Source organism: Simochromis diagramma, unplaced genomic scaffold (genome assembly GCF_900408965.1).
Source record: "Simochromis diagramma unplaced genomic scaffold, fSimDia1.1 OVJJ01000320.1, whole genome shotgun sequence".
NCBI classification, from domain to species: domain Eukaryota; kingdom Metazoa; phylum Chordata; class Actinopteri; order Cichliformes; family Cichlidae; genus Simochromis; species Simochromis diagramma.
This window is the reverse complement of record NW_024386773.1, coordinates 8,046,934-8,066,149: the sequence shown is the minus strand read 5'-3', so window position 1 is coordinate 8,066,149 and position 19,216 is coordinate 8,046,934. Positions and strand designations below refer to the sequence as shown.

The 19,216-nt window shown below is 39.0% G+C and overlaps 1 protein-coding gene across 1 annotated transcript in view; it reads right to left on the bottom strand.

Moving 5' to 3' along the window:
* phc2b (polyhomeotic homolog 2b (Drosophila)) overlaps positions 1 to 1,709 on the bottom strand; it is a 42,359-nt gene extending 40,650 nt beyond the window's left edge. The window contains exon 1 of the mRNA XM_040006251.1: positions 1,567 to 1,709. The gene's annotated coding sequence lies outside the window, so the exon portion shown is untranslated. The remainder of the gene's footprint in view (positions 1 to 1,566) is intronic.
* Between the last annotated feature and the right edge of the window lie 17,507 nt (positions 1,710 to 19,216).

Here is a 19,216-nt window from a genome sequence, read left to right as displayed (position 1 = left end):
GGTCTTTCAGCCACAATAGTGACAGGCTCTCCATCACTTCGTGTGACTACCGTCAAGGCGAAAAATGAAGCCAACAAGAAAAAGGAAAAAACAAAACTCTAGTTCCTCTAGATGCCACTTGAGGCTGGCTCCAAAATTCCCAGAAACTTCCATGTTAAAATGGCCAAATTTATAGCACTAAAACCACATTCATAGCGTGGATGGTTTTAGCCTCAGTTTAACTTTAAACTGAGGCTTACAACTCAGGAGGAAGGCCAAAATAACCGACAGGTGTTCAAACACACACATCTGGAGCCCATGAAAGTCAAAGACCAAGCTCCACTACTTTAGAGTCATTAAAGTGGACCTCATTATCATGGCTTGTAGTGTAGTAGAGACCATCCAAGAGGTTGTGCTTTAGTTTGGGTGAGTGAAGTTACATTTTATTACCTTATTACTTAGTACTAATTAACAGTGGGTGACATAAAAATGGCTACATTCCTCTTTTTTCTAGCTGTGGCTACTGTGCAGGTCTCCTTTGTATGTGAGGTTTTATGACTAAACACACCAGTTAGTCTGTGCATAAGTACTGTTCCACCGCCCCCCAAATTTCCTCAACCTATGCAGATTTTTGTGTTTTGCTTTAATTATATCTGAAGGTCACTGAACTCATATTGAGATCCAAATATATTTGAAAGAAAAACTGTTTTTTAAATACATGTATTATATTACACAAATTAAGAAAATATGTTAAATAGGTGAGATGTTGATTAAGCCTTTTATGCATATATGCTTAGGGTGAATACAGTTCCAGTGCTGAAATAAGTCTACGATGCATCATTATATTACATTGCTACTATTGTTCCATATACTTAGTCATTTTACACTCCATTTGTTTCAGCCAATTTTAAGTGTAATTGCAGTCTGTTTTTCTGCCTCACAGATTTCTGCTCCTAAAAGCACTGCTAATTTTCCTTAAATGGACAGACTGTTCCATGCAGCTTTTTAAAGGGCCCGGGCCATCGGCTGTGTTGACCTTCACTTGTCAACATAACTACCTCCTTTATGCCAAATGTCATGACCTTAGGGGCCACAGCTCCTTGTTGGTATCCACTTGGCCAACTTTGCCTAGCATTTCAAAATTAGCAAAGCTACACCCTACAGACACTGTTGTCAATTAAAAACAAAAAGGGAGGCGTTATTATTGGCCAAAACATTGCATTTAAACGTTTCGCTCATGCGCTGTCTCATTCATAAGCATTTTTACTCCTTTCCTGCTGGCAATGAATTCCATTACAAAACTAGCTAACGTTAGCTACATCTGAATTGTTGTTATTCATAATAATAACACAATTTTGTTCCTATATGAGGATTTGAACAGTAAACTTAGCACTTAAACTAACGTCGACGTTAGCAAGTCAGCTAGAAAAACGCTTGCTGCTGTTCTGGGGCCCGTGTAGACGTCTGCTTGTGCTATCGACTAACCTCACGCGTTCCGAAGCACATATAAACACATATAAACAGGTATGTGACCCTTGTACGAACCGTGACATCCTGCGCCAAGAAGCCAAATATACGTGACCTTACCGTTGCCGAAAACCTTGTTTCGTCGCTTCTCCTTCTGACTGCTCTCGCTCAATGTTTCTCCTGATATTCTACACTGGACGGTGGCTCGCTGCGCCCAACAGACTCGGAGCACTCCAGCAACAGCAGAAGAAACAGCGGCAAAGGAGACCTGGCCTAGGGAGGGTAGACCGAAGCGACTCTTTCGTTTGCATTCCATACAGGCAACGTGATGCAAAGCGGACCAATGAGCGTAAAGGGTGAGATTTGAACCCACCCCCTATTGTCAATTAACCCCTCCTCTCCTCTCTTTCCATTCACCTGTCAAGTGTCGGCCTCAGTTCTGATCTCCATGGTAACAAAGAGCTTTAATCTTTGCACTGTGCTCTGTTTGCAGTGCAGCTACGGGGCCACAGAGAAGCTTTAAAGATATGTCACACTTTGTTTGGCCCTCTTCAAAACGGAGGTCAACATCAGCGACCTCAAAACAGCACCCCTGGAGTCATTTGATTCAGGGTTTTGTTCCGGGCCGCTTCTTTGCCTTGTAAGCTTAGCAGCTATTAAATTCTTTCACATACAAGCATGTGGACTCTTTTTCTTGCACGCTCACCATTCTGCCGTAAAATAGTATTATTTTGATCATGTTTGCTTGGAAGATGAATCTAACCTGAAGTGCTGGCTTTTTCACAATTTTCAGTCGTCATTATTAGAATGTTTCTTCATTTGTAAGACAATCTAGACTTTAATGCGGGGGGGGGGGGAACTAAATAAAATTAACTAATTAATACCAAATTAAATTAAATTCAGAGAATACAGCGAAGGAGATAAACAGTTCATAATGTAAATCTTATGGCATGGGCATAGATAGAGGCAGCAGGTGAATTCTGAAGTGTACAAGGTTATTCTCTCTGCTCAGATTTATACAACCAAGACTGCAAAAGTGATCCAACAGTGCTTCATATGTGCAAACAATGACCCAAAGCATACTGTAAAAAGTGACACAAGGGTTTTTCAAGGCAAAGAAATGGGATATTTGTCCGTTTGTCAATTAGTCATTTGATCCCAACCCATCAGAGGATGCTTTACTGAAGACAAAGCTGAATGCACAGAGACCCACAAACAAGCAGTAACTGAAAGTTACTTAAATAAAGGCCTGGCAGAGCATCTCAAGGGAGGAAACAGCATTTCATGATGTCTTTGGGCTGTAGAGAAAAGAAATTCATTGACTGTATTTAAAAATGCAGCATTTAAAAATCCTTAGAATTAACCCTTTCATGTATGAATTATGACAACCTCAATCAGGATTTTTTTCTTAAGTATTTCTATTCATCTTTAAGAATGAAAAGATGAATAAAAATACTTGAGGGAAAAAAAATCCTGATTGAGGTTATCATAATTCATGCATGACAGGGTTGAATAACAATTAAAACAAAACAATTAAACAAAACAATAAAAAATTGCAATGAAACACGTCAAACATCTATAGTAACATTAAATGACCAGTGGGTGGCAGGGTATGGAGTGACACATCAGTGTTCAACGTATTGGTTTATGAGCAAGTATACCATCAACAATGACACAAATACAAGAAAACAGCCTTTGAATAGCTGTCCACTGTAGTGACCACTATGCATGAAAGGGTAATAATTGACAATAATTTGTTTAAACCTCTTGAATAAAGATTGAAGAATGAAGAGTGTAGAAATGCAAAAATATAAAAATTGAGTCATTGTCCGAACACTTACTGACCTAATTCTATTATCTAAATTAATTTTGCTAATAGATTTCAAGCAACAGGACATAAAAAACTGCATGTGTATGATCACCAGTCAAAGCAGATATAAAGACAGACTGATAACTTTAAATACAATAAAGATGCATGCGCAAAGAGTTCAGAGTTTCAAATATTTAAATACCTATATAAACCCTATTCACTGTATTAATTTGAATGGCAGTAAGATATGCAAGCCAATAGGAGTCTGACACTGGAATGCAGGCACTGTTTGCATTAGTTACACCTGTGTCTATGATAATGAAGGTGTAACTAATGTGATTATGCAAATATTTTGTACCCCACAAAAGCGGTTTTGGCCTTCACATTTTATTGACTCGTTTTATTTACTCAGCTCTATCTGCAGAAGAAGAGGGGATGAGAGGAAATGTCAGAAAGTAAAACACAGACTGACCAGAACAACAAAAAAGTAAGGAAGTGCTTATGTTTCTGTACCTTTTCTTCTGTTCTGTTTGTTTCAATTTAGAATTTTCAACACACAAATTTGTAGTTTTCTATCATTTTGTGATTTTTGTTTTCCAGATTCCTTAAAAACTGCCGTCTTTCACAGGTTCGGGTTGTGGTTGTCTTTGCTCTCTGCACAGACTCTTTAGCATTCCACATGCAAGAGTAGGCCCCACTGAATCTGTAATTTGTATCCTCATGGAAATGACCCAGCATTGTAATAAATTGGACAGCAATGAACTGCTAATGTTTCAGTAAGTCACTGTTGTGTTGCCTGCAATATGAGGAGGCAGCACATTCATACGCCTGCAAATACTGAATAATTTATCTGAATATGACTTATTTGGTTGGCCCGCGAGTTAATTATGTGGTCTTTCATAGCTCCCCTGATACATCCCTCACAGCATCAGTATGAGCACAGCATCGTTCCAGTAATGCAGTTAGTCCCCAAAGATACACTGTGGGATTGCAGCCAAGATTAATGTGTGATATTAATGTTATAGCAGAGGTAACAGTGAAGTCAAACACTGCTCTGTTGGACTGGAACATACCTTCAATGTGACGCTTGTATGCCATAATGGACTAGCGGTAATGGTGTGCTGATAATAATGTGAGAATCTTAATGGAATATTTATGTGTGGCTCCCATTCAGCTTTGTTGACCAATAAAATCAGAGATGGAGTTTTTATATTTTTTACAGTGATGCAAATAATTTTAAACTTAAAATAATTTAGTTAGCTTTCTTTGTTCTTTATTGCTTTAAGTAAGGTTTCAAACATAAAATGTGACTTTTTTGTGGTTAGTCTGATTATACAGAAGTACAATTATTAAACCAAAGCCACAAGCAAAGGGACACAGGTTTATTGTTTATTGTTTAATTCTGCATGAATTTTACAGAAAGGCTATTCTTCTTCTTCTTCTTTGTTTTTGTTTTTTGTGTTTTTTACCAAATGAACTGCCTTTCAAAATATGTGGGAGTTCAAAGCCCCAAACAAAATGATAAAATGTGGACAAGCACCATTAATTAAAATATTATGTTTCACATAGATGGAAACCAGTAACTTTTATGCTTAGCTTTTCAAAACACATAAAAACAAAATAAAACATATATTGTATTGTCTTTGGCCTCAAGTGAATTTGTATCCATACATATTTGTATACATATTGAGGGATGGTACAATGCCTCTGGATTGGCGGAGTGGGGTAGTGGGTCCCTCTGTTTTTAAGAAGGTGTGTTCTAACTTCACAGGGATCAAAGTCCTCGGCCTCCCTGGGAAAGTTTATCAAAGTTGAAGTAAACTTTATTGTCATCTCTGCTATAAACAGTACAGTATATAGAGAGATGAGACAACAAGTCTTCAGTTCCATTCAGTGCAAAAAAACAACAATAAATATAAGTAGAGAATAAATATACACTTAAGACTAATGTAAAAGGATCAATGTGGACTGCGAAAACAGGGGGCAAACCATGACACATTTTAGTCATGTGATGCAGTCATGTGACCAATTAAACTAAGATAGCAGAGGGCATAATACAGCAGTTGTTTTGTTTGTGCACAATTTTGACAGCCCTATTAAAGATTAATATGCAATGTACATGCTCCAGATAGCTTTTCTTCAGATTCTTTAATAGTCACTCGCTTTTGCAACTTTGTACTTTTGTGTTACTCGCAGCAACAACTCCACCTCAGTGTCAGTCCATTTAAAAAACTCGGTGCTTTTCCTCCACATTTTGCTGCCACGTTTCAAAGAGCCAGAAAGTAAATAAACGTCAGACAGAAATGACGCAGGTCGAATCGTCTTATGTTTCACGCATGGCACGTAAGCGTTTTCAGTAGTGATGTGCGATACCACTGATTTCCTTTCCGATCGGAAAAAAAATTCAGGGTGGTATCGACGACACTGATCCGATACCGATACTTTGTACAAAAACTTACTTTATTTATTGTATCTTTTATTGTATCTCAAATTATAGCATTATCATGATTACAGGACATCATATTACTTGCTCTTATCACTTAATAATGCAGAATTCATCATATAGAAATAAAAAACCTGAAGTTGTGCGTTATTTGAGCACGCTGCCTACCTGCAGCACTAAAGGATTCAGTGAGAGACGTCTGTCTCGCCCTAGCAGCACCTGTCCCTGTCCTCCTCTTCAGTTCGCCTCAACATAAGCTCATCATATTCTGTGATCTGATTTACTGTGAGGTATTTCACGAGGTTAGTGGTCTTGCCACATGTATTGCAAACCACATCTCGGCTGTTTGTGGAGGTAAAATACATCTGCACGTAACTCCAATTACACTCAGCCATTGTTGTGAGTGCACACGCCAGGGGCTGGACACATTTATACAGCTATATTTTGCACATGACTATGAAAGGCAGAAGAGGAAGTAGTTCCTTCCAATGTTGACAATCCGAATGATATCGTTTCTTTCCACTGTGTTCCTGTTAATGATAAACTACAAATTTACCCTAAATTACTAAAATATCGATATTTTAATGTGAGAATCGATTATAGAACATAAATGACTGGTATCGGAGGAATCGATATTTCAGTATCGATCCGCACATCACTAGTTTTCAGTCGTTTCAGTGTGGATGAACAGCAGGTGGTGTTGGTCGTCCAGGCGAGGTCATTTGAGATGTTGAGATGCTGAACCTCATCTCTGTACGCCGTTGCTGCTGATGAGTCCAACCCCGGTTGTGTCGTCAGCAAACTTGATGATGTGGTTAGAGCTGTGTAGGGCGGTGCAGTTGTGTGTCTGGAGAGTGAACAACAGTGGGCTGAGAACAGCCCTGAGGAGCTCCTGTGCTCAGTCTGATGGTGCTGGAGATGTCACTGATTCGGACAGACTGAGGCCTCTCTGACAGGAAATCTAGTATCCAGTTGCAGAGAGAGGCGCTCAGTCCCAGCTTGCTGAGTTTCTCAAACAGTTATTGGGGGATAATGGTGTTGAATGCTGAGCTAAGGTCTATGAACAGCATTCTGACTTAAGTGTCTTTCTTGTCCAGGTGGGAAAGGCAGAGGTTAAGTGCAGTGGCAATGGCATCCTCGGTCGACCTGTTCGGCCGGTATGCAAACTGCAGCGGATCCAGTGAGCAGGGGACGTTGCTCTTCACATGTGCCTTGACAAGTCTCTCAAAGCACTTCATGATGATGTGGGTCAGGGTGATTCGACGGTAGTCATCAGGCAGGATACTGAGGATTTCCTTGGCACTGGGATGATGGTGGTGGACTTTAAGCATGCTGGGACGATCATCTGGCTCAGCGATGAGTTGAAAATGTCTGTGACGACATCGGCCAGCTGATCAGCGCAATCGACCTGGGATGTTGTCTGGTCCAGCAGCTTTCCATGGGTTGACCTTGGTGAAAGTTCTCCTGCAGGCAGAGCTGTGGTCTGGTTGGGGGCGTGGCTTTCTTCGCTTGTGTGTTGTTCAGTGCATCAAACTGTGTGTAGATAGGGAAGTTGCAGTCCGTTTGGCCTCTCAGGGCCACCGTATAATAGAGAGAAAAGCCTGTCCTTTTGCTGAACCTCGGCATCAGGCAGAACAATATAACTTTTGTTCTGGTTGTGGAACACTGGACCAGCTCTTTATCCTCTCAAGGATCTTTGAAGGTGTATGGGTTTTTGCTCAAACAGTCTACATATTTTTTGCACATTTGTAAAAGGCATTTGATCACGTCCCTTGGGTTGTCCTGTAGATCAGCGGTCCCCAACCTTTTTTGCGCCACGGACCGGTTTATGCCCAACAATATTTTCATGAACCGGCCTTTAATGTGTCGCGGATAAATACAACAAAATAAAACTAGTACCGGTACCGAAAAAAAGAAAATTTATTCATAACACACGTGAAAAGACCAAGGAAAACCGAGTAAACGATAAAAACGATAACAAAATAACGCTGAAAACCGATAAAAACCCTGAAAACCATACATTTCACACCTGAGACTCAACTCTCACGGCCCGGTACCAAACAACTCACGGACCGGTACCGGTCCGAGGCCCGGGGGTTGGGGACTGCTGCTGTAGATGGCACTTTGGAAGTGTGGGGTATGAGTCGTTTTGAAACCATACTAAGAACTGGGTTCATATTGATAGCAATAAGTCAGACCTGTTCGGTGGAAGTTGGACTTTGCTTGGGCTGGCTCAGTGATTATATTCATAAATTTAATGAATTTCAAGGTGAATGGGTCAGATGCGCAGATAAGACTTGCATTCTAGATCATTTTGAGCCAGAATAACAGCAACCACATCCAGTGCTTTTGAGCAATTGGGGTGCCGGTGTAAACTTACCACTGGAGACAAAAGAGGCGAGGGGGAAGGCATGTTCAGAGGAAGTGAGAGAGAAGGAAAGGTAGGCATGGGACTTTAAATATAGGGACACTGGCTTGGTAAAAAGAGAGATCTGGTATGATATGATATAAGGATGTAGATATATTGTATGTGCAAGAGACCAGGTAGAAGGGGAACAATGCACAGGGGAACATTAGTAAATTCAAACTCTTCTACTATTGCTTCTTACTATAGATAAGAAGAAAATTTGATATGGATTGGATGAAAGAGCGAGAGTGTTCTCAGGGGGAGAGAGTGATAACTTTAGCAGGCATATAATAGAAGAGAGGAGATGAGGAGGTGTGGATTATAATTGTTGTTAAGGAGAGAAATGCAAAAAAAAAACAAAACACATGGTAGCAGATTTAGCGGAAGGAATCAAAATGACTATGGTGAAAATATATTTCAAGAAGACAAAGGAACATAAATGGAGGGAAGTACACACAGGTGGATTATATGCAGAAGGTTCAGTATGAAAGAGGAGCTGTGGTGACCCTTAAAGGATCGAGGTGTAAGAAGATGAAAAAGAACAAGAAGAAAGGAGATTTATATTGCAGTATATAATAATATTATTATGGACAAATTTTAAATTGCAGGACTGAATTTGTTTCAACAGAGGCAAACACCATGTCTTTGTAATACAAGTAATGTTTTTAATAAGGCACTACATACCCTGTTTCATAGCACCTCAATTTTCAAGTCCCACTGAACTTATTTAGTGTCAAGGTTTGCTGTGTGGCAGGCAGGAAATGGGACCCAATTGCAGGACTCACGAGATGGAAAAATTAAACTCAAAACGCAGCTTCATTTGCTGGCGAACTTGAACATGAAACTAAAACTCAAAGCATGTAGCACTAACCAGAAAAACTGGGGAAACTTGAAACAAAACTGAACAAAGAACTAGACGGTTACCAGAAACACAGAGGGGAAACCACAGCACGACGAGGGTACAACACTGCCAGAGAGAAACACAGGGCTTAAATACACCGAGGGATAAGGAGGAAATAAGCCACAGGAGGACAGCACGGCTGGGAGTGATCAAACATAACAAGACAAGGGGAAGCAAAACTAGATACATTGCACGCAGGACTGGGACTATCAAAAATAAATCAGGAAACATGAGACAGTTCACAAAGATGCAGACATGACACTGAGAAACAGGCTAAATATAACATCAAGAGAACTTAAACCATGAATACAATTAACAAGAAATATAAATTAAACACAAAACACTGGGTCACACCCAGGACAATGACACACAGCATAAGAAATCTAACTTGAAACATTGAAAATGAAAGGTTTTTATCTTAAGAGATCCTTAAAAGAGCCTGACATGCAGTTTACAGATGCTAAGTGTCTGTTGAAGAGTTTACAGTAGATTAGAAATGTTTTACAGCAGAATAGGAGCCAAAAAGAAACAAATTTAGGATATTGCCTCTTGGGCTATTGAGCCTTATACTGATGTTTGCTTGGTTGGACTATTGTTATTTGTTAAGCTGTCCCAAATGTTATGTTGTGTTAAGGTCCTGGATTTTGGACTCCTGAATCACGTAGTTATTAAGAATTATGAAGTACTGTCTATCTGGTTATGATCTCTGTATTCTGGATTTTCCTTACTTAGTCTCATTGTTTTTAGTTCTTGTTTTCTTGCTTATGCGTACGTTTCATTTATTGATTCTAGTTCTATGTAACTTCCAGTTGATTCATGGCCTCCTCTCTTAATCCCTTTCTCTTTTGTTTCTCAGTTTGATTCAGGTCTTTAGGATTCTTAGTCTTTAGTTTCTTCTGTTTTCTCTTTGGTGTTTTTTAGTTGTTATTTGATTCCTTCCTTTAGTTTGGTCTAGACTTTCTGGCGTGCCTTTCTGTTTTGTTTCAAGCGTTTGTCACTGTGTTTCATGTTCCTCTGCAATGCTACTCCCTGTTTTATTTAAATAGACATTTGTCTTTTGCGCCTTGGTTTTGGTTTTACTTCCCCTGGCCTCGTCTGGTTCAGCCGTGTCTGGTTTCCCAGGTGTCTCCACTCTGCCTTAATTACCTTTCTGTATTGTCAGTGTGCTTGTTGTCTGTTTATATTCCTACCTTGTATGTGTTCTTGCTTTATGACTGCATGCCATTTTATGTTCTGAATTTACCTCAATAAAAGCTTTTCTGTCTTTTAACTTCAGCCTGATTTTGAGTCCTGCAGTGGGTCTTCTTTTCTACAAATTGTGACAGTTTCCCTGAGAAGCCTTCAACTGATTCAAAAAGTTCCTGTGAGAGTACTGATAGGAACTAGAACAAGAGGTGATACTCTTCCCATATTAGCCCCTCTTCACTGGCTTTCTCGCATACAAAGCCCTGAATGATCAGGCCCCATGATACTTTAAAGAGCACATTAATCCAATAGAGGATCTTGCTCTCAGAGTGGAAGCTTAATTGTGATTTCTGGAGTTTCCAAAAGTAAAATAGGAGGCAGAGCCTTCCACTTTCATTTAGCACTTATTCACAACGCTTTTCTCAAGGCAGTTTTTTTTAAAGGCTCCTATGTTGTGAAACCAGTTTTAATTCAGGCAACAGAAAGACTATGTTTTTAAGATTAAGTGTAAAGCTGTCATCTTTGATGAAACTTAGGCTATGCTCACACTGCAGGTCTTAATGCTCAATTCCGATTTTTTGATCAAATCCGATTTTTTTGTCTGCTTGTTCACACTACAAATAAAACGGGACAGCAAACGCACTCTAGTGTGAACCCTCAAAGCGGCCCGCATGCGCAAAAGAAGACGTCACACACAACGCGCTCTGTTTAGACCCAGAGCAAACAATATTGTTTGACTGATGGCCCTTAATATAAAGACTTCGGACTTTACGTTTCCTAATTTTTGCTTTAAGTTATTTTGTTATTTACGTAATAATGTAAATATATTTACATTACATTTACAGAACAGCAATAAGGATAATTATTAGGTTATAACCTAATAATTATCCTTATTGCTGTTTTAGAGAGGAGCTGTGCTTCAAAGGATAGTTGCAGATTTCTGTCAGATTATACAGTACAAATAAAATGTTCACGTTGTCTTCCCAACAGTTTCACTGACATCTACACGGGACGGCCAGGAAACGCTCGCGATGTCTTCTCGGGCGCTGATAATTGGCGTCTGTCTTGTGTCAGTGATGTAAAAGACGGATTTAATGCGACCGTTCACACAGCAGTCGCTTTCTAAAACATCGGATATGTATCGGATTCAGTACCACATGCGAGAATGACCCAGATCGGATTTGAAAATATCGGATTTGTGCTGTTCACACTGTCATACCATGATCAGATATGGGTCGCATAGGGTAAAAAAAAATCGGATTTGATGCGCTTTCGCCTGCAGTGTGAACGTAGCCTTAGTTATGCTGCATTAGATTCAGGCTGCTAAAGGACCTCATTGTTCCCTAACTTTTCCTCATGAAACGAGATGGGCGTGTTCTTTGATACCTTTATTAATCCAGGATATGCTCTGTGCTATTCTTCCATTTAGGTACTGAAGTCTATCCCAGCTGCAATAGTTCCATGGTAAGCGATTGTGTAGTTTCCTTTCATCCACAAGGGGGCGGCATCGTGCTACTAGTTTGCAAAAGCCTTTCCTTGCACAGTCCCAGATTCATTTAAAACTGCACTAATACGAAAAAAAAATCAAATTCAACTAAATAAAATAACAGTACTGCTTTTATCTGCCTTCCCTAACGTTTTTAAACAGTAAGGTGTTGTGTTATTGCTTTCTGGAGAATGTATGTTTATGTGAGCCTAAAATCCATTATTTCATTTTCAAAACAGACACCTAAAGGATATTTGGAGAACAAAGCTTCAAAGAGTCTTAGTCAGGAGAAGTTACGTTTGAAATGATCTTTTCTCAGATGTCATCATCACCCAGGCTGGTAAGGGGCGTTTTATTTAGCGTCCAGGAACTAGGTAAATTGTTCCTGTGAAACAATGAAAATTCCTGAAGTCAAAGGCAGTGTGCTGCTACTTCCTCTCTGGTCACTCCTGTTGTGTTTGCTTTCATGATTTTCTTCAAAGACAGCGTAGACCACCATCCTGATGCCTTTTTGATTAGTTTTTTTTTTAATGCATGAAAGTGCTTGGGAATGACGACAGAGAGGCCTTTAGCATCAAAGTTTGCTTATTAGTTCAAGAATTAGTCAGTTTTCTCCTCATTGTGTCGAAGTTCTCAGATTTGTCGCGCTGCTGTTTACACAGCACAGATGACTATTGTGAGGAAGGATATTTAGTCTGATTCAGTCCCAGCAGACATCCACTCCCTGCTGCACACAAACTTCACAGAAAAGGATTAGTTAGCCCTCCGCAACTGGACCCTTAATCATGATGTGGCTGAACTACTATTGTTCATATTTAAACTTATTATTAAAGAGTGTTGTGCAATAAGAGGAACTCTCAAGTCAGTATGAAACAAGAACATGTAGCAGGTTCACTGTCCACTCACCCAGACTTTAAACAACCTCTTGACCTTTACAGTTGTTTTTGTCAATGTATAAAATGATTCATTACTCCTTTCCGGCATTGTGGAATAAGTTTAGAAGGATTTTCTTTGTAAAATGTCCTTTTCTGCTCTGTCACCTCCACTTGAGAATAGCTGCATTTATTCTCCCTGTATTGATTTTTTTTCTCCTCCCCATGGCTCTTTAAAGTGGCATTACTGGACTTACAGAAGCTTAAATTGTCTCTGCAGAAACTGAATGACCAAACACACTCATTACTTCAATTCTCGCGCACCCGATCAGAATAATAGGATTTTTGCCATCAACATTACGACACGCTGGGTTGTGTGCAGCGATGTGTGTGGAAGAACAAGGGTCCAGTGTTTTCCAGGGTTCCTATTGCAAATGAGCGGTCCATCAGCTGTTTGTGAGGCTTGCCTCACTTTCATCATTTTCCCTTGTAGATGAAAACCAGGACTGCCAGTTCCCACAGAAACAGCTAATATTGGGATTGAGCTATGTTAAAAAGAGAAATATAAACCAAAGTAAAAAACAAAGCAAAAGTGATTTAATGTGATAAGTTTACTTGCTTGTACTATGATACCATCTATTCTAATAATAGGAATTTCAACATCATGATATTTAATGTGTCACTGCTTCAAGTTTCCTGGATAAATGATTAACAATTACATTAAATCCTGTAAAAGCATTTTCATCCTGGAATTCCACTTAGAGATTAGAGCCCAAAGGCCATTTTTAAGTCAATGTGATCCTGGCATAGGACCTTTCTGTGTGTTAGCATGTTCTTCCCATGTCTGTGTGGGTTCTCTCCAGGTTCTCTGGCTTCCTCCCTCAGTCCAAAAACATGCATTTAGTGGAGTTAGTGAGTCACAGCTTTTGATTCTGGATTGCCCATAAATGTGAGTGAATGGTTGTCTGTCTCTGTGTTTGCACTGTGACAGTCTGTGTGCCCTGCCCCTTACCCAGTGACAGCCCCAGCCTATCCTTTGATAAATAGAAAAACATTTATGGTAAGTAACAAGTGAGCCTTACTCAAGAAATTTTAGTTTTTCTATCTTACAGAAAGTCTTACGAACAAACATTACCACAAGCAATGGAGGAATAAATGTGGAGCCTGATTTAGAGGTCTTGGCTTTTATTATCTAAACTGAGTAAAACAAGAATCTTTTGCAGGGATTATATTAAGGTAACCACAGTGGCATGACTGTCAGTCATTCCTTGCTTCTCAAGATGAAACTTCATGTCTCATTGTGAAAATGGCATGCCAGTCAAAGGCTGCCCAAGACGTCACAGACATAAATCACACCTAAAAAAAGAATTAGTGCCTGAGGAAATGACGCTGAAAGTATGAAAGAGAAACTGCTCATAAACTCAACTTGCTCTGAAGACGTTGAAAACCCTGAAAAGGAAGCCAAAAATACCCCCTTAAACTCAATATCAATGCAAACCTTTATTTCAAATAAAGAAAAATGAAAAAAAAAGGGGTGAAAAAAGAGGTACATCCTCGACAGGTTACTGGACATTTGACATCAGCCTTTTTTTAAACTTAATTAGTTTTCTGACTGCAGATTTTTTTTAATTGTATTTATTTATTTATTTATTTAATGTTTTAGAAGGATTATAAAAATCAAAATCACAATATTTTTTTTATGATGATGCAAGAAGAGAACAGAAGCAATAAACAAAACTAGTTCCCTTGTAGACTGGCAGAGCATATTAGTTTGAATAAACCCAAATATGGCTGTGAGAATCAGTTTCTCCCTCTTCAAACTAGCCAAACCAAACATGATACTGACTGATTGAACATTATTAGTATTATTATTATCTGCAAAGAACATTGCTTTCTCTTTTCTTGTGTTTTTTGTTTATGTGTGTGTGTCTGTCTAGTTAAGGTTAACTAAGGTGACTTAAAGAGGAAGAGTAGGCGGGGCATGCAAAGAGCCACTGTAAAGCTTGCTGTAGTTTGACCTACATTCAGGCTTGATGGTCTAACAGGAACTAAGTCATGTTAATTGAATAAGGAAACTGACATACTGGTAAAATAGAGTTCACATCTGCTTTATGACATCCACTTCATTTACAGTATAGTTTATTAAAAGCTGCAGGTTACTGACACAGTGTCTGTCTGCACGCACACATTTTCTATTTCCAGTAAGGCAAAAAAAATGTGGGTTAAAACCACAGGGGCTTGTGATCTGCACAGAGGTAGATGGTGAAAACAAGTTTCAGCAAGCTGGTAACCACTGAGCGAATCAGAGAGAAAAAACGTCAGAGTGTAGATGAGCCTGAGTGCACGTATGCCATGAATGGCTGAGAGAATGAGAATTTAAGGAAATGTAAAGAAAAAGGAGTCTCAGTCACTGATGTAATGAATTCAGTGGAACCACTGCAGTTCTTAAGAACTGTAAAATGTCATGTTGCATCGCCATTAACACTCAATGTTTCTTTGGAAACAAAACAAACTGTATCATACTAATATCAGAAACCAGACTGAACCTCTCTCATTGGGCAAGAAGTTTGTTGCACAGCTGGTTGGAATACAACTGTAGACTTTTACATTTCAATCAAAACTCAACACACAGATGTAATCCAAAAGAAAATGAAAGGTATTCACAAGCTAGCTGAGCAACTGTTCAGTCTCAGACTATCACAAGTGCTGAATCTATCAATAATGTTTTGCTAACATAAATGTTAGTAACAACAATACTTTTTTTTTGTTTTGAGTATATTTAGGTTACACCAGTTTTAATGAATAAAGCTGTTGAGAGAGGAATTAGTAATTAAAGAATCAAAAACCACATCAGAAAAAGAGAAAGAGTCATATGTGTGATTCATGGTCACATGAGAGGAAGGACTAAACCGGTGTAGTCCTGAATTGGCCGGCCAATCCAGCAGTGCTAGTTTACTAATGCTTTAATAATGCATTATTATCCTCAAGCTCATGTGACTTCATACTTCCAGGCCTCTTATCACCAAACCAGATCACAAATTGCAATTAAAGAACAAGATACCGTCACAGCACCCCGACATGTGCTGTAAAGTTGAGTACAGATAATATGGATGGTTCCTAAAGCATGATTAATTTTGTTCTACACTTAACATTTTACTGTGTTCTGTTTTTGAATTTTTCTTTTTAGCAAGATGAATGTAAAATGTAAAGCAGCACAATATTTTTTATTTTCTTCCTTTAAAAAGATAATTTTTATTAACAGATTTAACAAACTGCCCAATTATGTGTCTTTATACTTCTGTAATGAAAGGTCAAAGTATGAAAATGAGAACCGTGAGGTAATTACCTCTAGAGATGACCGTGAACTAAATCGCTAACTGCGTGATTTGTCAGAAGGTGATAGGGAGAGCAAAACTCCCTTTCCTAGACAAGACTGTGTCCTTCAGGAGGGTCTATTTGAGACTTGATGTGGACTAAACTTCCACTGGAACAATGTCAACATTGTGGAGATACTTTGTAAAACAGGAACAGCATGTGATTGTCACAAATTCAGTTTCCTTAATGATATCCCACCAAACACCAGATGCTATGAACATTGTGTTTTTGGTGAACCGTGGTCTGCCAGTTGTGATTTTTATTTACATTTAATTCACATTTGGCCCAAAGACACACACACACACACATAAACCTAATTTAATCACACCTAGCATAAAATAATTTAAAAGATGTCAAAAATAACGTCTTAAACTCTAAAAAAGTGAAAAAGAAATATTTTCCAGTTATTGAAAGATGCGCCTTTGTTGTCTGAATTTGGTTGAAACGTAAGACAATGTTTTCTCAGAACATTTAAAGAACAGAAAAAAGCACAGCTGTCCTGCTATCTTGTATCTTGAGTATCAGACTTCGTTCTTAGGCTTGGGCATCCTGTGATAATGCAGCAGACAATAGCCCAATTTTATTACACAGTAAATGAACAAAAGAAGATTTCTGAAAGAGACAGCAGACTTGCATGTCCTCCATATTTGGCTTCAGTCCCTTCTTACCTCATTTGGCTCGAGCTGCAGACCTCAGAGATGCTCCAGTGAATTTTTGTAAACGGGGCAGTACCACGCTAATGCAATGTGACATTCTGTTTTTCCATTTTGCCCAGTTTTGGAGGCAGCAGAAGGAGTGACATTTTTATAATTGAACATAATGATGGAGGGAGTGGAGACTGGATTCCCACTTGAGATTACTGTATGCCCAGTTTCCTTGGGCAGTGTACACATTTGAACTCGTCTTGTGCTGCCACAGAATTGATAGAAGAATAACGATCTCGTATCATTATCCACAGCTTCTTTTGCTCTTCTTGTACGTGTATGTGAGTCTGACTCTTGAAAAATCTGAGCAGGATATATTTCTGGTATTTCTTTTCTTGTGGACCTTGAGAATACAAAGTGGGTGTCCTGACATAAGCACATGCATTAAACCGACAGTAGTGGTTACCGGTATAGGAATCCCTCTTTAACCAGTGAATATAAATTAACTCACACAACAGATACACAGTGGAAACCTAAATGCATTAACCAATAACTCTGGGTAGTGTAAATTTCAGACAAGGTGTTACAATGGTAGAAGGGTCATGGGAAAGTTTACCACTAAACATTCACGACAAAGTGTAATGTTTCATACTGCCCCCCTTTGTTTCTGGCTGCTCAGTCACTCCAGGAGTAGATACATTTAGCATCCTCAGCTCTCAGTCCCCTCTGCGAACCTCACGGGCATCTTATTGGGGCACCAGGGGTGCAGAGTTTCTGAGCACAGCAAAGAATGGAAAGGAGTGTGTCAGCGAATTAGCTGAGCGCTAGAGCCGTGTTTGGCCTCTTGCCTGCCGCATGGTCAACTGAGTTTCTGCAGGGGCACTGGGCAAAGTGACAGAGCCAGTTACAGTGAATCAAGACCTTGTTAGACTTAGGTGTGTTTTCAAAGAGGGAAGCGGTACAATAGAGAGAAAAAGAATGGGTCTTTGGTCCTTGTGTCGAGATTCTGGCTGCTTTTGAGCCAGCCGGTTCATTCTGGTTAGTTTTTGTGTCGTATCCAGCGGCCACAGTGCCAAAGACTGAGAAATACTGGAAGCTGGTATGTTTTTTGGGCTACTTCGCATCTTCTAGTTTGCACAAAACTGGCATGAAGCACTACATTTTTAAATTAGTAAAACATTATCAAAAATGTATTTGATTAAATACCAGTTGAACATATTTCTGCATTAATATTCAGCGTTTTTGTAATGTACCCCATTTAAATCTGACAACATAAGGCAGAAGAATTAAAGTATGAAGCAACAATGTGACCTATTCCTTATAACAAATACTATGAGGGGCCAATATGTAAAGCTGATAGGATTGAGCATTTTAGTTAAATGCTACGCACTTAACTGTAATGTTTATTTTTTTGCCAGATGCAATCTTTTGTTAGCCAGTCTGCTTTATCTGTCAGTTTCACAACCTCTCAGGCAATGGGTGAGGTGAATGGGACTGAGAGATGTTAGAAACATGCCAACTGTTGTAAAGGCAACCGTCCACTTTGGCACACTGCAACACTCTGTTGTCCATAGCCTAGGTGAATGTTAATGCAAGAATCACATTTTTACCACGCCTTGTTTGTGTTAGTGTAGAGACATCTTTTAAAACCAGTTTATCAAGCTATTTGTGTTGCTACACAAATGCTGTTAAAATCACATGTAGACATTTATAATGATTTCAGTTATGCTTTTTTCCAGGTCTACATTTACTTCTCTATAGTGCTGTTTGCAATCACAAGACTTTCCAAAAAAAAAAAAGAAAGAGTTGAGCAATCTCTGGACTATGGCCATGTTGTTTCGAGATCTGCATCAGTACAAATATGTGCTGCTAAAGTCTTCTCAAATCGATCTTGTAAACTGAGTCACATATATATATATACGTACGTGTGTGTGTGTGTGTGTGTGTGTGTGTGTACATAATGGGCATTAAAAGCTGTCAGAGGATTATTTGTAAATTATTATAATGATTTCTTCATAAATGTCACATTTATCATTTGGGGTAGACTGTTAGAGAACTGAAAGGTCTCTGGGGTGTTTTACTTGTTTACTTATTTTGAGTCATTTGTTTTGATAATGAATGAAAACAGTTAATCTCCTTGACCCTTGCTCTGCAGAATGTAGCAAATGTTGCATGGTTGTATTATGAAGTGTTTTCAGCAACAAAATAATACATACATCTCTCGAAAATATGGATATTAATGCAGATTTACCCTATGATGTAAATAGCCATCATAAGGCTCTGCAGAGACTCGTCCAAGAAAGTTAGTCAGAAATGCTGACAAATGTCTGAAGACAATGCTTTTCTTTGTATTGGTGAAGTAAGAGCTTATCAGTCTTGGAGAAACAATGTGCATGTGTTCTCAGTATGAGCATTTCAATAGTCCACACTGCACTAAACTGAAACACAGGCACTGATATAGAAACTTTTGGAAAAAGTCACTTTAAAACATTGATTTTTGTTTTGACAGTAAATCTTACGCACAAAATTTTGTGCCGCTGCAAAATTCTTTTAGGCGTCATCTTGAAAAAGGTGGTGCCGGAAGCTCGTTGCAGTAAAGATTTACATTTTAGGCAATGTCTATTTATTTATCGTAGCTCCCCCAAGG